Source organism: Felis catus, chromosome D1 (assembly GCF_018350175.1).
Source record: "Felis catus isolate Fca126 chromosome D1, F.catus_Fca126_mat1.0, whole genome shotgun sequence".
Lineage (NCBI taxonomy): Eukaryota > Metazoa > Chordata > Mammalia > Carnivora > Felidae > Felis > Felis catus.
In genome coordinates this window covers 7,751,559-7,768,269 of record NC_058377.1, presented here as the reverse complement: position 1 = coordinate 7,768,269, position 16,711 = coordinate 7,751,559, and positions in this window count along the sequence as shown.

The window sequence follows — 16,711 nt, the reverse complement described above, 5'->3', positions numbered from 1 at the left end:
ATAGTGGTCCCAAAAGGAGAAGAAAGAGACAAAGGAGCAGAAAACTTTTCAAAGAAATAATGGCTAAAAACTTCTTTAACCGGGAAAAAAGAAACAGATATACAGATCAGGAATCCCAGATAGTTCCAAATAAGATGACTCTAAAGAGACCTAACATAAGGTACATTATAAATAAATTATCAAAAATTTAAAGACAAGGAGAGAATCTATAATACATTAAAAAGGAAAACAATACTTAGGAATAAATTTAACCAAAGAGGAGATGAAAAATCTGTACACTGATAACCAGAAAACATTAGTGAAAGAAACTAAAGACACAAATAAATGGAAATATATTTTGTGCTCATTAACTGGAAGAATTAATATTGTTAAAATGTTCATACTACCCAAGGCCATCTAAAGATGCAGGGAAATCCCTATCAAAATTTCAATGCCATTTTCACATAAGTAGAGAAAACCATCTAAAATTTCTATAGAACCACAAAGACTCCTAAATTACCAAAGCAGTATCAAGAAAGAAGAATGAAGCTGAAGGCATCACACTTCCCGATTTCAAAACTTTATTACAAAGCTCTAATAATCAAAACAATATTTAAAAAACAGACACAATGAATCAATGAAACAGAGTAGAGAACCCAAATGTAAACCCATTCATAATAGGTAAATTAATTTTTTATACAAAGGAGTCAAGAACCATGGGGAAAGGACAGTCTCTTCCATAAATATTGTTGGGCAACTAGACAGCTACATGCCAAAGAATGACAATGGATGCCATCTTACACCATACTCAAGAATCACTTCAACATGGATTAAAGACTTGAATGTTAGAACTGTAAAACTCCTAGAAGAAAACACAGTGGGTAAGCTCCCTGACAATGATTATTTTGGATTTGACACCAAAAGAAAAGGCAACAGAAACAAAAATAAACAAGTGGGGCCACATCAAACTAAAAAGCACCTGCTCAGCAATGAAAACCAACAACAAAATGAAAAGGCAACTCAATGAATGAGAGTAAATATTTGCAATTATCCAATAAGGGGTTGACATCCAAAATATACAAGAAACTCCAAACAACTCAATAGGAATAAAATAAGCAACATAATTTAAAAAAGGGCAAGTATCCAAATAGACATTTTTCCAAAAGAAGATGCACAAATGGCCAACAGTTACATGAATTGGTGCTCAATATCACTAATGATGAGGGAAACGTAATCAAAACCACAGCTGTTAGGATGCCTATTACCAAAAACAAATTCGGACAAGAATGTGGAGAAAAGGGAACCCTTTGTATACTTACCGGTGGGAATATAAACTGGTAAAATTGCTATGGGAAATAGTAGGGAGGTTCCTCCAAAAATTAAAAATATATCTACCATATGATCCAGCAATTCTACTTCTGGGCATATACCCAAAGAAAAGGAAAGAATTATCTCAAAAAAATTATATATATTATATATATATACATACACACACACAAACACACACACACACACCCCAGTACTCCCATGTTACATCATTATCCACCATAGCCAAGATATGGAGACACTCTAAATATTCATCCATGGATAAGCATCAAGACAATGTCACACACGTGATGTAATATTGTTCAGCCTTTAAAAATAAGGAATTCCTGGGGCGCCTGGGTGGTGCAGTCGGTTAAGCGTCCGACTTCAGCCAGGTCATGATCTTGCGGTCCGTGAGTTCGAGCCCCGCATCAGGCTCTGGGCTGATGGCTCGGAGCCTGGAGCCTGTTTCCGATTCTGTGTCTCTCTCTCTCTCTGACCCTCCCCCGTTCATGCTCTGTCTCTCTCTCTGTCCCAAAAATAAATAAAAACGTTGGAAAAAAAAATTAAAAAAAAAAATAAGGAATTCCTGTCACTTGCAACAACATGGATGAATCCGAAGGGCATCACTAAGTGAAATAAGCCAGACAGAGAAAGACAAGTACTGCACAGTATCACTTATACTTGGAATTTTTTAAAAAGTCAAACTCATAGAAACAAAGAGTCAAAAAGTGGTGCCCAGGTGAATTGATAGAAACAGGGAGAAGAAAATGGGACTGACAGATAAAAGAAATAGAGGCTGGTAGGAGGAAACAAATGTTCAGCTATCAGACGAACAAGGTTTGAGGAACTAATATATAACGTGACGACTACTATTGATAGCACTGTATTGTCCAATTAAAATTCGCTGAGATAGTAGACTCTCAGTGACCTCAGACACAGAGATACAAAGATGGGCGGTGAGGGATGTGTTCATTCACGCAGATGCAGACAGTCCTTTCACAGTGTGTATATGCAGCACACTGCACACTGTAGATACTTTACAGCTTTGTCAATTATATCTCACTAAAGCTGGGGAAAAAAAGAACATTTTCTCATAAAAATACCTGAATAACAGGGCACTTAGGCGGCTCAGTCGGTTAAGCATCCGACTCTCGATATTGGCTCAGGTCATCATCTTGAGGTTCGTGAGCTGGAGCCCCCCACTGGGCCCTGCTCTGACAGTCTGGAGCTGGCTTGGGATTCTCTCTCTCCCTCTCTCTCTGCCCCTCCCCCTGCATGCACTCTCTTTCTCTTCTTTTAAAAGAAACATTAAAAATAAAAAAATGTTTGAATAATGTCTAATCTCTTTTTTACCTGAACAGTGTTGCATAACAGACCTCATTCTCTTTACCTTTTACACTTTACATCTCATTTTTAAGGTTTACCCGTCCTGCTGCATGTGTTTCTTGCCTCTAACTGTTACAGTACAGTCCACAGACAGCATCCACACAGGAAGTGTTCCAACTCCTCACTCCCGTAAGTCAACCTTGTCCTCACATGGGCATGGGGATATTTCTGGGACATGTGCCCAGGAATGAGATTGCTGGGTCATGGGGCCGAGGGGTACTTGACCTCACTGAGGACTCCCAGATGCTTCATACACTATCTGCATTAGTTGACAGATCTGCCAGTCGAATAAGGGTCCTTCTTCCCCACATCTTTGCTAACACTCAGTGGTATTCAATTTACACCCAAGGTTAGTACAACTGAAAACAGTGATTGTTTTAATTTGCACATTTCTGATTATTAGTGAGCTAGAACCATCTCATCTATTAAAAAAATCCAGGGTGTTTTTTTGTTTGGTTTGGTTTTTGCCCATATTCACTACTGTGGTTCCTGCCTTTTCCGGTTGAAAGGAGAAGTTCCTTGTATATTTTAGACATGAATTGCTTTTTGATTCTAGACATCAGAAACATTTCTTCCCAGTCCATCATGTCAGCTCACTCTGTTTAACCCTTCCTTGAAAAGAAGTCCTCAGTACTGATGTAATCAAACACATCAAGCACCTAACGGTGTGTATTTCACCAACCTAATACCAAGTTAGAGGCACGTCAAAATTTTTTAGTAGACTGAGGCAACCCAGCCTAATAGCATCCTCCACAAGTAAAGGGGTTCTGATGTCACATTCTCTCATTGACAGAATTAAGCAGGTAGATTATGTGGGCAGACTGAGGGAAGCAAGTTAAAACTAGTTTCAAATCTGGATCTCCTATTTATTACTTGTGTGAATTGGGGCAAATCACTTGTACTCTCTGCCTTGGTATTCACATCTGTAAAGTGAAGAGAAAAAAAATACATAAAGATGGCTGGCACCGTACCAATCTGTAGTGCTTGCTCCATAACCATTATTTTCTTCCTTCCCTATTGCCTAATCACCCATAAATGTCACTTGGGGCAATCATTTCTGGAGCAATTAGAACTCAGTAACCTTTTCTTTTTTCATTTGTTTATTACTTTGCTTTGTTTTGCTTAGTGTAATTGGAAACCCTTCTCAACAGTTTCCTGCAATTTTCCTTAAACAAGTTTTCCTGTGCTTAATCTCACTGGAATTAGATTCAACAAACATAATCCTCCCTGGTCATTTATTTAAACATTGAAGAAGCATTTGCTTGGTGTCTCCTGTGTGCCTATGTCTGAGCTACCAAGAAAAAATAAGAAGACAGAAAGAAATAAAGAGGCAAAGACAACACGTTAGATTCCTATATAAGTTATACGCAACTCAGCCAAGGGAAGGTGGATCTTTCATGATGGCCAAGTGACTTCTCTTTGCTTTCAACATAAGCTCAGAGAGTACTTGATTTGAATAAATTTAGGGAAGGATGGGTTGTTACTTGTTCGATGAGACAGATAAGTACTATATCTAAGAATGAACTCACTCTACTAATGTAACTCTCAAGCTAACATATCAGAGGATGATGTCAAAGTCCAGTTGAGTGAAGCCAGGGATCTCAGACACTCGTCCATCAGAGAGCTGCCGGGCATTATCCGAAGAACCAAAGTTGTAACCAGTATGTACCCAGAGAAAGATCTGAGCAATGGCTTCTCACCAACCAAACCAGGAGTGTGGAGAAAGAGAGAGCATGGGTCACAGAGTCAACAGGGAGCACTCAAATGACTACCTAAAGGCAAAGAGAAACACATCCTCCCAAAGTGTATTGTCAGTATCCACCTGACAAGCTGAGTCTTCTGGCCCTATGACTTACCTCAGTGACTTCCAACCTGTTTTTATATCTTAATACATACAGTCAAGGATGCTTCCATACAGGATACACTTTCATACACATACTTTCCTGGTACCTGGCTGTTAGTCCACACCTTTCTCTCCCACTTAAAGTGTATCAGAGGACAAGTAAATGAAAGCAATATTCTAAGAGTGATCCCAAATGTTGGTTCTTTGTTAGCAGAGAAAAATTATTTATGAGTCATCTTAAAATTAACGTGACACCAGACTATCACAACTAGTTGTGAAATTCCTAGTAAAAACTAGTAAAACTTAGATGAAAATCACTGATATCATTCGCATTCACTAAGCCTACGAGCTGTTAGGCATCTCCGGCTGAACCTTTTGCTGATCTGTAAGAGTAGTTGCCATCTGTCGATCTTGTACTATGAGCCAGACAGTCACATAAAACACTGCCTATCCTCGCTGACAAGTCATGTTATCCTTACTTTACAGATAAGGAAGATTTATGTATAGGGCTGTCTTGTTTCAGAATCCACGATCCCAGCATTCCCTTTGCAAAGTTGAATCATCCTCCAGTGATAAAGTTCAGATGAATGAGGTGTTTCAGTCCAGGCCAGCCCAGTCACATCTGCTAAACATCTCCTGGCTTGGGAAAAAACAAAAAAACAAAAAAAACAAAAAAAAAAACCCTACTCTCAAATTAAGTCACTCTGAAATTCCCTGTTTTCATTTCCAGAAAATCTCTGATAAAATGGAACTACATCACATGGGAAGGGGGAATGCATAAACACCCTACTATGATCATATCAGCATAGAATTGGGTCATCTGTTAAGGTCACCTTCATGAAAAGCTCTTAAAGAAATGGAACATATTTTCAAAGGAAGGGGCTGGGGAGAAAGGAGGTGGGGGGAGGAAGCATTTCATCTAGAATTTGGAACTCAGCCAGTACCACAGGGACAGACAAGAAATGAAAAGACCTCCTGCCGTCTATAGGAGGGTGGGAAGAAGGAAGCAGAAGAAACTATCATTTATGGAGCGCTTATGTTTCAAGGCGACTGAGCTGGGAACCTTCACTTTCTAACCCTATAAATGTCATTGTCTCCATTTTTCTAAAAGACGAAGATTTGTGAGGTTGAGTATTTTTTTCTAAGCTCACATGCTAGAAAACAGCAAAGCAAGAATTTGAATCCCAGCAGTCTGATGTCCAAAGCCCACCTTCTTCCATCGCAACCACCTTTTCAACTAGTCTTTCCTTGAGTCCATCTGCCTTCCCTGAGCATGAGGCCCACCAGCTCTCTGGCTTCCAGATATCTGAAAAAGTGTTTTGTTTGTCCACTGGACACAACCTGACATCCTTGTCGCGTGTGTGTGTGTGTGTGTGTGTGTGCATGTGTGTGTATACGACATATGGGAGCAGATATTAATTGGAAAAGCGAATCCCTGTAGGAGACACTGGCATTCCCTTGCCAAAACACAATGGATTTAAGTATTGGCCAGTGTTGCCCCTTCCCTGGTGTGACGCATTAATGTGACCGGCAGTAGCTTGTACTGTTGAGTCTGGTGTCTACAGGCTGGGGGAGGGATGGGGGGGTGGGAATACAATTTGCTTTCTCCTCATCCATGTCTCAGGAGACCATCTGGTAACAAGTTGAAGAGCATGAGGTGTCTGGGATCCTCCAAAATATCAAAGGCCTGTGTGACTGGTACCAAGTGTGGCTTTTCCCCTCCTCTTTCCTAGGCCTTCTTCTCATTCCTGGTTCCAGCAGCTTCAGTAAAAGATACAAAGGGCACCTACAGGAATATGGGTCAGGCCAGGGGAAAAGACTCCCAGAGCATCAGATTTTATAGAAAGTCTTCAGAAGACTGACTGATTCTAGTATGATGAGCTCATGGCTGTCCATATCCTGCCAGCCCCACCCCACCCCACTACTCCACCAGTCTTCTTCTGAGTCAGGGCCTCTCCACAGGTGCTCCTGGACCATTACCTGTATTAAAAGCTCCTCAATCTGCAATTCTGGGGGTGTGGTCACAATTTGGATTTAAACAGGATCCTCCAAGATCTTGAAGGAGCAAAAACTGTCTACAAACCACTGGACTAAGAACTGGGAGCAGTCAGAGACAGAAGAGCAGTGGCCTAAGCGAGAATATTCTCTGAAAATCATATACTCAGTTCTCATTATTATTAGTTAGGTTCTATGAAGTTCCTGCAATACTGAATGCTCAGATACTAAACCTCTGCTCCTCTCAACACAGAACCTGTGGACCTAACATTGCTATCAACCAATAAAGACATAACTTTGTTTTTTGTGTGCTTCCATTTGAAGGCATCTAGTTTAATTATATATTGTTGGTATATTAACACTGAACTCACAGCCAACAGTTCTACAACCCATGCCGGAATGAAGCTTATCTCACACATGTATTTTCTCCATATGACAAATCACAGCCTTCTTGCATGTGGGAACACAAGACAGCATCTCAGCACTAGGCTTGGGGGCCATTTAACATGTGAAATCGCCAGCAAAAAGCACAAAAATGCAGAAGGCATGGCACTTAAACAGACTGTGAGAAGAACACTCGTTTATAGCAGGAGAGCTGAAACAAGAAGGCAGGGCCTTGCCGTGTTCCACCCCAGCTGGAAACATGCATGTGGAATGAGTCACATTCTTCACAGCCCTGTGCATGGCCATAATCACCACGAAAGCACAATGAGTACGGACTTTGAGGTTATAAATAAGTTTTAGGGCAATCTGCAACTACAGAATCTGCAAATGATAAGGATCAACTGTGTTACAGATAGGTGTATTTGAAATTTACGAAGTACATTTCACATACAGTATCTTACTCTATCCTACAGGAATACTGGAACTTGAATAGAGCATATGCTATTTTAGCTCCCAACATTTGGATGGGAGAATGGGGACCCACGAGCTGTGACACAACCCCAGATCTTCTGACTCCAAGGCCCTTGCTTTTTCCACCATGGAGTAGGAAGAAGAAAATACTGCTAAGCCTCTGTCAGATGCCAGAAGTGTGTAGCCCAGGGGAGAGGTCTAGGAAAAATGGGGGTGCAGCAGGAAGCTGACAGCATGCTTTCACTGGAAGAAATGAGGGAGAGCCTAATTTCCTATGCACAGAGTGGGGCTTAGTAACTATTTCCACAAACCAGGCAAGTGTGCTGTCCACGTGCACTGAGGTTTATTTGGATGTATCTCGGTCAGAAGGCAAGCACTGACTGGGCCCACTGGCTGCACTTCATCAGGCAATGAAGTAGAGAAGAAAGAGAGGCAGATCCTGACCTAAAGATTCAAGACAAGCGTGGAAAACTTGATATAAAGCAGGCAAGCCAGTAAATAGTCTTATAAACTTGAGCTGAGAGAGAAGATAGGCAGAGAGGAGATCTTGAGATTCATCCCATAAAATAGGAGGATTTCAGACAACTTGGCCAAGAGTTCTAATATACTCACAGTCCTGAAATGTCCTAGCTTTGCCAATTTCCAGCCATGAGACCTGCAGAAATTAATTTAACCTTTCTCAGACTCGGTTTACTGATGAATGAAATGGGGATCGGTTCAGTTCAGGTTGATGTATTTTATTTAGCAGAATTCAGAAGCACTAAGACCTGGGGACACAAAAGTTTCAAAGGAATATGTGATATACTTTATACGGTGCAGGAAAATTCTAGTTTGGGAGAGAAGGCACCGAAGAGACCATTTCAATGCAAACTGGTAAGTGTTAGGGTGTGGATGGGCACACAAGGGAATGTGACCTGAGGGCAGAGAGGTGGGCAGAGACACTGGGACAGGGGGAGGCAGGGAGCAGAATTGGGAAGGACAATAGGAACCAGACAGGCTACGAAAGGGAAGGACAGGTGACACCCCAGGGAAGGAAAGAACAAAGCTCAGAGGTGTAAGATGTTGTGGTGGGTTCTGGGGACTGTGTTTAGGCAATATTGCTGAGTCCTGTGGTGAGGGGAGGACATGAGGGGTGGGGGAGGGTGGACGGAGGGGAGGGCTGGAAAGGCGAAAAGCAGCAAGATCCTATATGAGCATGAGAATCCACTGAAAGGGTATAAGCAAGGGAGTGATATGGACAGATTTATTCCTTCTCTAAGATTCCTCTGACAAGAAATTGGGTGAGCAAGTCTAGAGGTAGACAGACCAATCTGTGATTGTAATAATCCAGGTAGATGCCTCATGGGTTTATCTTGGGGAGCCCATAGGAAAATCAATGTGAAACAATGTGATATAGTGAGAACCAAACAAAAGCAAAAACGCAGTTTCCTTACGAAAACAGAGACCGTGCAAGGCAAAATAAAGTGGGAAAATAGGAAAATAAGAATGCAATGTTATTATAAGAAGGAATGTGCTAGAAAGCAATGATAACATACAGGGAACATCGATTCATACAGTTGGAAAGCTCTGAAGACAGCAAGAGGTTGACACTTGATCCCAAGTGTCAGTGGATGCTCCTGGAGGTTCAGGAAGAATGGCATGGTATAGATGGTGGGCAGGTCCTGGCATTGGAGAGTCAAGAAGAGGTGGGAAGTCAGTAGAGAATCTAAAAATACAGCTAAGACTTAGTACGCTTCTACTGGGAGGAGGAATACATAATCACCTCAAGTCCTGCACTCTAACAATTGTGTTCTCCATGATAAGAAAAAAGAAAAAAAGAAGAGAAAGGCCAGAGCCTTCAATAAACTGGAGAAGCCTGAAACTAGAAAGGAGTTCAAAGAGGCGGCATGATACGGTAGAGGGAGGCACAAGACCCAAAGCCCAGCTGTCTAAAAGTGAACCTTACCTCCAACACTGCTAGATGCATGCAAGTGTTAAACTCCCTGTGACTCAGTTTTTCCATCGATAAAACAGGGATAATAATATCAATACTTCTCAGAGCTGTCATAAGGATTAAATAACTTAATATAAAGTACTTCAACTAATGCCCAACATGTACTTAAGTGCCCAATAAACAGTAGAATCCTATTTCCCACTTAAGAAATATAAACACTGAGATCTAGAAAAGTTGACTCAGCCAACACCCTGGATTTTTTTTTTTACAGCCTTCCTTGACCTGCCTATTAATAGCAAACTCATGGCAAGGTTCCTCTACAGGAGGCCCAAACATGAGCAGCCTAAATTTCCTTGGTGGGACTGAAAAGGATCCGTGGAAGAAGACAACTGATTTTCATCGACAAGACTAAAGATGGGGGGAACCCCAGGGTGCCACGGTGACCTAATCTCGGCTCGGAAGATGGCAGGCTCTAAGGTGCACAGACCAGGTCAGGCACTGCCAGAAGAGGAGAGGAGGAGGTGGGCACTGCTGGGCATCAGAACGGGCACCAGGAAACAGAAGTGCAGCAGGCGGGGAGGTGTGGCGAGTTTCCCTTAGGAAAGGAAAGCAAGGAAGCACCCGTGAGCTCTGCTGGGTTCCGGGGTCAACGTGGAGCAGCCGGTTCATCTCAGGTGTGGTGCCTCCTCTCTTCTCCTCCTCCTCCAGCACCGTTCTTGGCAATGCACTTCACCCTCTGGCAGATGGCTGCAGCTGTGGGGGCGGCACTGGCTGTGGCTCCCTCACCTTCCGGCTTTGGCAGGAGCAGGGGGCAAGATGAACCCGCGAGGTCTGTAGGAGCCCAGTAGTATCACGGTCTGTCCAACTTCCATATAAAAAGTCACAAAGCAGGAAGGGGTGCCGATGCCCCTGGTGGCAACCTGTGGGGCCTGCTTACACGTGGCTGCTCTCAGGCGACGAGAGGCCGGGAAGGAAGAGCTAGTCCATTTCACCTGTCACCCCTCCTCAGGAAGGAGGACCTTCCTGGTTGGCAAATAAAGAAGCCCATGTGCAAAGAGCAACACGTCTTAGAGACAGGAGTGACACTGAAAACCACAGAAATAAGTGGAGGGAACAAAGGCTCCATGCTAATTCCCACCTTGTCCAGACTCTCTCTGCAGGATAAACCCCAGACTAGCTGGACTCAGTCCTTCCCAGCCTTGAGGGTACACGCGGAGGCCCTGGGAATGAAGTCTGCGTGAGTCTTAGATACTTACTGGGTGTCATGGGCTGCAACCTTCTGCTGGGGTTGCCCAGTCTTGGGGTTAAGATGGTTGCTGTGGTTTCTGTTGTGTATTTCCATACCCTATAAAAGCCGTATTTGTCCCCTGAACCCCAGACTACTTGGCCTGAGCTCACGGTTGTTGTTCAGCCTTGTAACAGACCCTTTCTCTGCAACCTGTCATCTGTACCAGAGAACAGCCAGAATGAGGACCCATCCATCTCCCGGATGATGACTATCATCCCTGCACAGAGGCTTTTACTACCATGCCCCTACCAAATGTCAGACACAGTGGATACTGAATCAACCTTTAGTTAACCACGTTTTACCATGCCCTCTGAAAATTTGCGACTAGAATGAAAGACTTGTAGCTATATAATGATCCCTACTTTTTTAAAGTTTTTTTATTTATTGTCAGAGAGAGAGACAAAGAGAGTACAAGTGAGTGGGGGAGGGGCAGAGAGGAAGACAGAGAATCCCAAGCAGATTCCACATTGTCAGTGCAGAGCCCAACAGGGGTCTCAAACCCATGAACCGTGAGATCATGACCTGAGCCAAAGTCAAGAGTCAGACATGTAACCGACTGAGCCACCCAGATGCCCTAATTGTCCCTACTCCTAACTTACATCTCCCATACCACTTCACTGCCTCCACCAAACTATTGTAAGAGGATCTGTGAGCCACAAATTGCTCTCTGAGCCACCGCTGGGAACTGGAAGAGACATAGCTATTGAAGGTTGGGAAGTCATGGCTGAACAAGAGGCCTCTGATCCCATGAGAGGAACCATATGTAAGCAGAATGTTAAATCAAGCACGCCCCAGAGGTTGCTGCCAGGGGCATCCGCACCTCCTCCTGCTTGGGGACCTTTTATATAGAAGTCGGACAGACAGTGACCAAGGACTTGTATCACCTGACAATCCAGGGGAGAAATAATAGGATCCGTTTTTAAGAAATAAAAAGGAAATAAAAAAGACATCATATTCAATCCAAATCACTCGAACACTCTGGAGTGTCCAACCAGGCATTATATTAGGTGTTCTCCCCTGCAAGAGGTTTACCATATATGGTGCCCAGGAAGAGAGGAGGAGATCTAGGCAGGAGGTCTGGGGAAAGCCAGCAGAAATTAAGCCAAACTCAAGGACAGAAGATACAGCATCTTCTTATCCCAGGGGAACTGGCTGTTAGAAAACACGTAACAAGAGTCAAACACAGCCTAATTCTAAACAAACAACACAAAATAAGAGTCCTTCCATTCAAGGGAGCAACGTAAGCATGTATGACTACCTCGTCCCTCCACGTGGTCTGTTGACATGACAAAAAGAAACACATTTTTAAAGAGAAAACCATAATGGCACTAGACAATGATAAAGAATTCAATCAATGGATGAAAAAGGTAGACAAATTTATAGTGTATGGAAGTCCCTGGGACCAGAGAGACAGAGAAGCCTTATCAGAGAAAACAGCTGTCCCACATACCAAAGGGGAATACAGTCCTTCTCAAGGGGTGCTGTGGAGAAGCTCCAAGTTCAAGGCAACTAAATACAAGGAGTCAGAGAGGCCAATGGGGGCAACCAGCAAGGAAATTAAATCAAGACCTACATTTGGAACAGCTGAGCCTGTTAGACCCCTCCCTGTCACCTGCGTTACAACATCTGGCACAACAGCTTTTGCCCAAAGGCTCAAGATGTAATAATGGCTCTTGAAAGAAAAACATGATTTCTGTAGGTCAATGTCCTGGTGTGGGTTTAGAACTTTAAGAGAGGAGGGGCACCTGGGTGGCTGGGTCGGTTAAGCATCTGACTTCAGCTCAGGTCATGATCTCACGGTCCGTGAGTTCAAGCCCCGCGTCAGAGCCCCACGTCGGGCTCTGGGCTGATGGCTCAGAGCCTGGAGCCTGCTTCAGATTCTGTGTCTCCCTCTCTCTCTGCCCCTCCCCTGTTCATGCTCTGTCTCTCTCTGTCTCAAAAATAAATAAAGATTAAAAAAAAAATTTTTTTTAAAAAGAACTTTAAAAGAGGAGAGAACTCTTTATTTTTTTTTAATTTTTTTAAAACGTTTATTTATTTTTGAGACAGAGAAAGAGAATGAACAGGGGAGGGGCAGAGAGGGAGACACAGAATCTGAATCAGGCTCCAGGCCCTGAGCTGTCAGCACAGAGCCCAACGTGGGGCTCGAACTCATGGACTGTGAGATCATGACCTGAGCCGAAGTCAGACGCTTAACCCACCAAGCCACCCAGGCGCCCCTTTACTTTCTTCCTTTAAAAGATAGTTTAGGTCCACCTGAGTGGCTCAGTTGGTTGGGCATCAAACTATTGGTTTCTGCTCAAGTCATGATCTCACTGTTCACGAGATCAAGGCCCACAGAGGGTTCTGCACTCACTCACAGCATGGAGCTTGCATGGGATTCTCTCTCTCTCTCTCTCTCTCTCTCTCCCTCTCTCTCTCCCCCCCCCCCCAACCCTGCGTTCTCTCTTTCAAAATAAATAAATTTTTAGAAAGACAGTTTATGGCCTCTACAGTAACAATGGCCTGAGAGAATAATGCTAACAATGCAGAGGATGAGAGGAGAGGGAAAGAGGAGACAGATAGTTTAATGTATACTGAGATCTAACTATGTGCTGAGCCCTCTTCTAAGCATATGTATTAACTCTCTGGATCCTCCAGCAGACAGCAGTCACAATTAGTATCGCCACTGTCCAAAGAAGGGCACTGAGTCAATAAAAGGAAAGGAGGCTTCCAAGATCACAAAATTGGAAACTGAAGACACCAGGATACAAACCAGAGCAACACCACTCATTCTTCCCAGGGAATCTTCCCATCTTCTAAAATCATGCACACGTGCAGACAGCATGTCAGGCTTGTGTCATTCACTGTTAGAAAGCTTCACAATGTTACAGGCAGGGGTTTTCATGACTATACAACATTCCATTATATCAATATGCCAGAGCATATTAATCGTGCTACATGTGGGTGTCTGCACGCTAATATGATCATTCTTGAACACGTCTCTTAGCACACATGTGCACACATTTTACTTGTGCATATACCCAGGAGAGGGAATGCTGTATGTTTTCAGCTTTAAACTCTTTTCCAGAATGTACCAATCCATAATCCCACCAATTTTCCAACTACTCCCTACTCTTTCCAACACTTGGTTTTAGCAGTCTTTTTCAAGTTAGCATTACAAGTTTTTATTTCAGTTCATATTCATACTTTTAATGAGACTGAACCTATTTCCCTACTGGGTTAGGTCGTCTTTCTTTTTCTTGTAAATTTTTAAGATTTATGTACATGTACAACATATACACATTCCAGGTAAGAGCCTATACTTGCAAATAACTTCTGCTTGGTGATTTGTCTTCTCACTTCTCTTAGTGATGCCTTTTGTTAGACAATTTAACTTTTTTTTTTTAATGTTTATTTATTTTTGAGACAAGGAGAGACAGAGCATGAACGGGGGAGGGTCAGAGAGAGAGGGAGACACAGAATCTGAAACAGGCTCCAGGCTCTGAGCTGTCAGCACAGAGCCCGACGCGGGGCTCGAACTCACAGAGTGCAAGATCGTGACCTGAGCCGAAGTCGGCTGCTTAACCGACTGAGCCACCCAGGCGCCCCTAGACCATTTAACTTTAATCCAAATATTTTATTTGATCATCTAGCAATATCTAGAAAGTTACATAGGAACTTACCTTTTAACCCAACAATACAACTATACATGCAAAAGTAGGGGGGCCTGGGTGGCTCAGTTGGTTAAGCATCCAACTTTGGGCTGGGTCATGATCTCATGGTTCATGAGTTTGAGCCCCTCACTGGGCTCCCCTCTCTCAGCATGAAGCCCACTTCAGACCCTGTCCTCCTCTCTCTGTGCACCCCCCCCCCGACTCACGTGCATGCTCTGTCTCCCTCTCAAAATTAAATCAACACTAATAAAAAACCAAAAGTAAAAAAAGATGTGCACACCTGACTATACAGTGAAGCACTATTTGTAATACTAAAACATTGGAAACAACCCAAAATCATCAAAAGGAATTAGCTGAAGAAATTATGCCGCAGCCACACAGTGGAGTACTACTCAGCTATAAAAAAGCAGCTGTGGAATATTTCTATCTACTACTATATTGTTGAAAAAAGGAAAGTGCATATATGTTACTTTTTACAAAGGAACGAGTAAAACAAATATATATGTGTGTATATATAGGTGTGTATTTATTTTTTTAATAAATGGCAGGATAAAATACAAACTAATAAAAAATGATTAGAGGAACAAAACAAAGTGAGGGGTCAGGGAAGAAAACTAGACCTTATGTTGTATATTTACCTTTGAATTCATGTTTGATAACTTTAAAACAAGTAAATAAATTATACAAGTATGCAACCATAGAGAAATGAATTATTTCAAGTGATTTTAAAACAACGATATGACTGCAGATCTTTGGTGGAGACAGATCTTAAAAACAAAAATAACTCAAAGAACATTAAACTATTTTAATAACATGTTATTAACTAATGTGTAGAACTAATATGTAGAAGAGCTTTTTTCTGAAAACACTGTCTATATGTGTACGTGTATGTGTTAGTAGTAGCAGGGGAAAGCAAAAAAATTCAAACAATGCTCTAAGAATTCTACTTCTTGGTATTTCCAAAGAAATGAAAACACCAACTGGAAAAAGTACATGCACCCCTATGTTTATTGCAGCATTACTTACAACAGCCAAGATACAGAGGCAACTTACCTACCTAATGATAAATGAATGGATAAAGAAGACAGGGCATAGATACACAATGGGATAATATTCAGCCTTTAAAAAGGATCCAACTATGCCATTTGCAACAAAATAGACAGACCTAGAGGGTATTATGACGCTAAGAGAAGTCAGCCAGACTGAGAAAGAAAAATACCGTCTGATTCCACCATTCATATGTGTAACCTAAAAAACAAATGAGTGAACAAACAGTAAGCAGAATCAGACCCATAAATACAGAGAACCGATGGGTGCCAGAGGGAAGGGGGTGGAGGACAGACAAAGTGAGCAGGCACGGGAGACACAGGCATCCAGTTACGGAGTCGGTCAGTCACTGGAATAAAAGGCACGGCACAGGGAATAGAGTTAATGGTAGTGTAATAGTGTCGTATGCTGACACACAGCAGCTACACTAGCAGTGAGCACAGCAAAACGTACAGAGAAGCTGGATCACTATGTTGTGCACCTGAAACTAACGTAACATGGTGGGTCAAGTCTACTCAAACACAACGATTTTAACTTAAAATAACAAAATGGGGCGCCTGGGTGGCTCAGATGGTTAAGCGTCCGATGTCAGCTCAGGTCATGATCTTGTGGTTCATGGGCTTCAGCTCCGTGTCGGGCTCTGTGCAGACGGCTGAGAGTCCGGAGCCTGCTTCAGATTCTGTGTCTCCCTCTCTCTGCCCCTCCCCCGCTCACGCTCTGTCCCTCTCAAAAATAAACAAACATGAGCTTGAGGCAAGATGGCGGCTTAGGAGGACGCTGGGCTCACCGCGCGTCCTGCTGATCACTTAGATTCCACCTACACCTGCCTAAATAACCCAGAAAACCGCCAGAGGATTAGCAGAACGGAGTCGCCGGAGCCAAACGCAGACGAGAGGCCCACGGAAGAGGGTAGGAAGGGCGGCGAGGCGGTGCGCGCTCCACGGACTGGCGGGAGGGAGCCGGGGCGGAGGGGCGGCTCGCCGGCCAAGCAGAGCCCCCGAGTCTGGCTGGCAAAAGCGGAGGGGCCTGACGGACTGTGTTCCGACAGCAAGCGCGACTTAGCGTCTGGGAGGTCATAAGTTAACAGCTCTGCTCGGAAAGCGGGAAGGCTGGAGGACAAAGGGAGGGAGAGCTGCTGAGCCCCCTGACGACAGAGCTCAGCTTGGCGGGGAACAAAGGCGCTCGCCAGCACCATCTCCCCCGCCCATCCCCCAGCCAAAATCCCAAAGAGAACCAGTTCCTGCCAGGGAACTTGCTCGCTCCGCGCAAACACCCAACTCTGTGCTTCCGCGGAGCCAAACCTCCGGCAGCGGATCTGACTCCCTCCCGCTGCCACAGGGCCCCTCCTGAAGTGGATCACCTAAGGAGAAGCGATCTAAGCCTGCCCCTCCTGCCCCCGTGCACCTTGCCTACCCACCCCA